The following is a 6,589-nucleotide window of genomic DNA, read 5'->3' as shown; positions in this document are numbered from 1 at the left end:
ATAAAAACGAATCTGAGTCACACACACACACACACACACACAAAATCCATACAGGACTGAGTTGTGTTATTTGAAAGGTTTACTGGAAAACCTGCTGCTTTTCCTTTCAATAGCTCTTTGATTTTTATCTTCAGACTGTGGTTACTTTAAGAACCCAACAGGCACCTTGAAAGTCTCTCTTCCCAGCCTCTGGGCTCTTCTATAGGTCACATGCCTCTTCCTCCACCACAATAGCCCCAGGGAGATCTTTTCCCTTTTCTTTCCTAGTGTGTTTCTCCTTCTTTGCTTTCTTTACCCAGAGTTTGTTTTGAATGGAGTTCTTGCTCACGTCTTTCTTACCAAATCTTGGCCTCAGGCTAACTCCAGTCCTGGCTTCCGGTGCCTTAGCCTGGGCAGTACCACCATCCTTCAGCTTATGGAGGGAATTTGATACTCAGCAAGTTCTTTTAGCTGTGAGAAGGAAGGAGCCACGTAAGGAATTAAAACTGTCTACGAGAAACACTGCCGAACCTCCAGAGTCGTCCACTAGGTCTTTGGATCACTGTTTGGGTCAACTCAGGGGCAGTGGAGCTGCCCTGTCTGAACTAAGCTCAGTTCTCTGCAGAAGGAAAGATTGAAAGAGCTACTGGGGAGTTTCAGACCCGGAAACACTGCAAGAAGGGGTCAAGATTCATCACTTAGTCAGAGCTCAATTCACATACACCACAGAGCCAGCCAGTTGTGGGAGGATCTTTCTGCTAGTTCCTTTTTTCCCACATCTCATTTCCCCCTTTTTGATTAATCTCTTCCTTCTGCTTAATATGTTTATGTCCTCCTATAAAACCACTGATTAAAATTATAGGCCCAAGGAGATAAAAAATCAAGGCATTCGAAAACTTTCTGTGGCTGGGTCCCAACAAGGACCTTGACAAACTCTGGTCAGGTTTCTCTGAGCTCACTTCTGGATTAAGCTTCAAACTTGGTCTATAAAAACTGCAGACTCCCTCTCATCCCATGCCTGCCCAGCCCTCCAGGCATGCAAACACACACATACACACACACACACGAAGAGACTTGAACAAACACTGGCATGGTATTTAGCCGCTCAAGGCCGCATCCCTAGGACGACTGTAGCTCCCCTTAGGATACCTGCCTGCTTGAGAAAGCTCGGTGCTGCCCGGCGAATTCACCATTTGCTCCAGCCCAAACTGGTAAAAGGCAGACAGGCCACTGATTTCTCTCATACAGCAGTGACTTTAGAAAACTTTACTTATAAATCCTTTCTCTGACCCTTTGAGCCATAAATCTTCTACCACCTAGAACTGTCTTTTCAAGGAGAGCTGTCTGTTTGAAATGCAAACTTTGAAGGGGAGAATGTCACTCTCTGTTGCGGTCTGGTGCTCACTCTCCTCAAACTTAATATCATCGCCTTTTGTCATAAACATAGGAGAAGTGTGTTTCTTCTCTGGATAAGCACCATTCAACAAACCCGGAGGTTCTTTTTTTTTTTTTTTTTTTTTTTAAAGATTTTATTTATTTATTCATGAGAGACAGAGAGAGAGAGAGAGAGAGAGAGAGAGGCAGAGGGAGAAGCAGGCTCCCAAGGAGCAGGGAGCCCGATGCGGGACTCGATCCCAGGACCCTGGGATCATGACCTGAGCCGAAGGCAGACGCTTAACCATCTGAGCCACCCAGGCGCCCCAAACCCGGAGGTTCTAATCACATGGACCAACTCCCTTTACAATGCTCAGTACCTTTCCTTTAGCACCTCCCAGCCTTTAAAAGGTCTCCTGCCTTTTGTTTCAGCCAAGTTGAGTTCAGTTCATGCCAGACTTTTTTTCTATTGCAATAGTTATTGTTGAATAAGGTCTACCCTTACTGCTTTAACTAGAGTCTAGCTTTGTTTACCTTCAACAATCAGAGCGTTGTTTGCCTTCTCCTGACCTCCACATGCTCTTGACTTGTTCTCATTCCTCCCTCGTTTTCATTTCTTTTTCACGGAATACTGAAAGTGCAATGGTCGGACTCTCCTGACAAAAGACCAAACCTTATTCACAATGAAGCACAGTAGAGGATGTGTGTAGCCCTGTGGTTAGATGATAGTCATTAGCATATTATCTGATTTCTTTCTGAAAGATTGACTCAACTATTGGGTAAGACTTAATAAAAACTCATTTTCTCTGGGCTCTTTTCTTTCTCCTTTCCTCAACCTTTTCTGTTCTTCCTGCTTATCCTTTTTGCATCAGGGCATACCCAGAATATTACATTGTTTTTTTTTTTTTTTTAAGATTTTATTTATTTGTCAGAGAGACAGAGAAAGAGAGCACAAGCGGGGGTAGGGGGGAGTGGCAGGCAGAGGGAGAAGCAGGCTCCCCGCTGAGCAGGGAACCCGACTTGGGGCTTGGTCCCAGGATCCCGGGATCATGACCTGAGCTGGAGAGAGACACTTAACCGACTGAGCCACCCAGGCATCCCTACATTGGCGGTTTTCAATTATATTTGATGTACGAACTAAAATGCAAACCTTTTGAGCTCTAACTGTCCGCTTTCCATGGCGGCTCAGGAGAACCAAAGGAAAGCTCGGGGTAGGAACTTCCAGGGACACTGCTCCACTTGTGATTCCAGGTAGAGGCTCATATTGTCAGTTGAGGCCAGAGGTGACTGGGTTCCTTGCTGAGTGCTTCATGAGAACCAGTGTGGGAGTGGGATGACTTGACTGGTTGTCTTGCCAGCCCTGGTATGGCCCTTTGTGGAAGCGACAGCCGGTGTGACCACTAAGAAGCTGGAGGACTTAGGTGAATATCCAGCCACCCATCTGTAATTCAAATTCATGACTGTGGATCTTCTGGACTTCCCTGTCCATGCTAACGTGCCTTATGTGGCTGTGGTTGTTCAGGACAAGCTACCAGAAAGGCACCTTTGGCAGCCGGACCAGTGAAACCGAGACTGAGGAGTAAAACACCAATGACAAAACCCAAACTTCCAGGGTGGACATTCTTCATCCCCAAGCCATAGGAACCTCCTGGAAATTCTATAGGACATTAAAAAAAAAAAGTGTAAACACCCAGTAAATATTAACTATGCTGCAGGCACTGTGCTAAACACTTTATAAATATTATCTCATTTAATCCTCTCAAGCTCCTCGGTGGGTCATTTCCATTACTACCTCTGTTTATGAAGAAAATGTAACTGAGAGGAGATAAGTGATTTGCTAAAGGTCAAACTCCTAACAAGTGGCTGAGCAAGGACTTGAACTCGTGATCTGTCTCTACCTCTCTGATTTCACATCCTTACCGGCTGATCTCTTGGTCACACCACTGGGCTTCTGGCTCTTGCTGCCAAAGCCAAGCACATTCTGCTTTGACACCTGAGCACATGCTGCTCCCCCCACCCACCTGGACTCCCCTGCCCTCAGGTAACACATGGGCTTCTCCCTCCTTCCACCCAGGTCTCTGTTGAATAGCACGTCTTTAAGTCTCCTTTAACTCTCCTATCTACAATGTTATCTCTCCCCTTGTCAATCTCATCTCCAAATCCTGCCTTATTTTTCCCTCTAGCAATTATTTTTTTCAGCCTGGACCACTGCCCTGAAGTCTAGGCAGTGATGACCAATTGCCAACTTGACATCTCCACTTGGCTGTCTATCAGTCTCCTCAAACTCACTGGAGCCATATCCAAAAGTGAGCTCCCTTCCACCTTCCCCCCAATCTGCTCTCCTCCTCATTTCAATGAATGGCAACTCTATTCTTCTAATCCCCAAGGGCAAAACCTTTGAGTCACTTTTCAGGTCTTTCCTTTCCTCACGCCTCCTACCCAATCTGTCAGCAAATCCTGTTCTCTACCTTCAAGGTAAATCCTGGCTCCAACCACCTCTCATCACCTCTAGGCTGCCTCCTGGCCTAATCCCCATTGCTTCCCACCTAGATTAGTGTAATAATCTCCTCACTGAGCTCCCTGCTTCTGGGTTTTTCTTCTCTGGATAAGCACCATTCAACAAACCCGGAGGTTCTAGTCACATGGACCAATTCCCTTTACAACGCTCTAGGTCCTTTCAGTTTGTTTTCCACACAGCAGCCAAAACAATCCTCTTAAAATATTAGTCAGACTATACCTCCTGCTTTTCTCTCTTAAAAGAGATTTCACAGTTTTATGCTTATCTTCTATGCTAATGGTTATCAAACCTAGTATTTCAAGTTCCACACATGAATTTTCAAACAGCTGCTGTGAGGAGGCCTGGTCCTTGAGAACGAAGTCAAAAAACTCATGCCAGGTGTCAGCACAGAAGTGCGCTGCCAGTAAAGGTTGGTTCCTTGTTTCTTCTCAGGACAAAGGAAAGGTACACATCAGTTCAGCTTTCAGCTGGGGTACAGGTGGAGGAGGCAGGGAGCGAGCAGTGGGGTGGTTCTGTGACCCGCTGAACAGCGCCATTTTGTTTTATGGCTGCTCTGTAGGCTTCTCCTCGTTTGCATCAACCTTCCAGACACGGAACTAAAAATCTGTCTCCTGCCACCTCACTCCCCCTCAAGTGCTTCTACTTCCTGTTCACTGTAAGAACAGGTGCTCTTCCTCTCGGGAAGGATTCTTAGCTGAGGGAGCCACACATGCATTTTTTTGGACATGTCCTTTTTGAATGTTTCAGTGGAAGGAGACTTCCAGCTACTCCCCTGGCTAGCTCTGTGATGCACGTCACATCCCTTTTTTTCTTTTGGCAAAAATGGGTTTCTCATCTGTAGAATGGGTACATTATTTGCTCTGTCTAGTATTGTGTGTTTCAAACGAGATAATAGGATGCAATAGTAGTTTGAAGATATTAGATGTGTATAGTTTTCATTTCTAATAGACTGAAAGTGTTATATAATAAAATAGGAAAGAAGTTGCTGGAAACTGGGGGCGGGGGAAACAGGGAGAAGGCTGTAAAGGGGGACAAACTTTCAGCTATCCAATGAATAAGGTCTGAATAAGGTCTAATGTAAAGCATGGTATCTATAGTTGGATAATACTGTTATTGTATAATTGAAGTTTGCTAAGAGAGTAGAACTTAAAAGTTTTCACCAAGAAAAGAAAAAGGTAAGCATGTGAGGAGATGCACGTGTTAACGTGTTAAGTAACTGCATGGGACGAATCCTTTCACGATGTATACATATATCAAATCACCACTTTACACTTTAAATATCTTATAATTTTATGTCATTATGCCTCAGTAAAGCTGGAATTTTAAAAATAAAATAAAATAAGAAAATACAGCCCTTACAATCTTTTTTTTTTAAGATTTTATTTATTTATTTGAGAGAGAGCGAGGGTGCGTGAGCACCAGCAGAGGGAGAGGGAGAAGCAGACGCCCTGCTAAGCAGGGAGTCCTAAGTGGGCTTCGATCCCAGGACCCTGGCATCGTGGCCTGAGCCGAAGGCAGACACCACCCAGGCACCCCAGCACTTAGAATCTATTAAATCCTTCTACAGTAGTTATCCAGGCCGATCTCAGAAACAGAAGTGCACGCCTCCCGGCGTAACAAGTTGCATTGCTCCTCTCCACCTCGACCCCTCCCGAGAGCATTTAATGAAATTTGAGACTTTTCCCCAAGATTTCTAGGACCTTTACAGAGAAAAAGAGTAGATGTTTTTCCAACCTGAGACCTGTTCTGAACTTTTTTTTTTTAATAGCTCAATAATGCTTCCATTAACTTTTTAAAGTTTTGTGCTTTGGGCGCCTGGGTGGCTCAGTCATTAAGCGTCTGCCTTCAGCTGGGGTCATGATCCCAGGGTCCTGGGATCGAGCCCCGTATCGGGCTCCCTGCTTGGTGAGCCTGCTTCTCCCTCTCCCTCTGCTGCTCCCCCTGCTTGTACTCTCTTTCTCTGTCAAATAAATAAATAAAATCTTTAAATAAATAAAGTTTTGTGCTTGTTATTGGTAAGATGTAATAAAATATAATACAACCTTTTGAAAAGATTTAACTTAAAGAAAATACCATGTATTAGTTTTCTTTGGCTGCTCTAACAAATTGCCATAGATTTGGTGGTTTAGAACATCACACATTTATTCTCTTGCAGTTCCGGAGCCCGGAAGTTCAAAATCAGTTTCTCTGGGCTAAAGTGACGATGTTGTATGCCTGTGCTGTCTCTGGAGCTTCTAGGGGAGAAACTGTTTCCTGGCCTTTTCCAGCATCTGGTGGCTGCTGGCATCTCTTGGCTCACGGCCCCTTCCTCTTCTCTGCAAAGCCATCCATTTAACATCTTCCAGTCTCCCTCTGTTTTTCTCATCCTCACACCTCTTCCTTTCTCTTCTGTGACCAAGCTCCTCTGCTGCCTCTTAGAAGGACACTGTGATTGCATTTAGGGCCACCTGGATAATCCACGATACTCTCCCCATCACAAGATCCTTAATTTAATCCCATCTACAAAGACCCCTTTTCCTTGTAAGAGACTATTCGAAGACTCCAGGGATTATGACCTGGGTATCCTTGGGGTCATCATTCAGCCCACCACTGGAAGGGCACTATTATTTTTAAAATTAAAAGTTCAAAAGATATTTTGCTAAATAACAATAGTAATAATAATAATACAGTGTCCTCTATGTGCCGGACACTGTTTTAAGCGTATTGGGGGGTGTGTGT

The sequence above is a fragment of the Mirounga leonina genome, unplaced genomic scaffold (assembly GCF_011800145.1).
Source record: "Mirounga leonina isolate KUSES-001 unplaced genomic scaffold, KU_Mleo_1.0 Mir_176, whole genome shotgun sequence".
Lineage (NCBI taxonomy): Eukaryota > Metazoa > Chordata > Mammalia > Carnivora > Phocidae > Mirounga > Mirounga leonina.
This window is presented reverse-complemented; position numbering follows the sequence as displayed.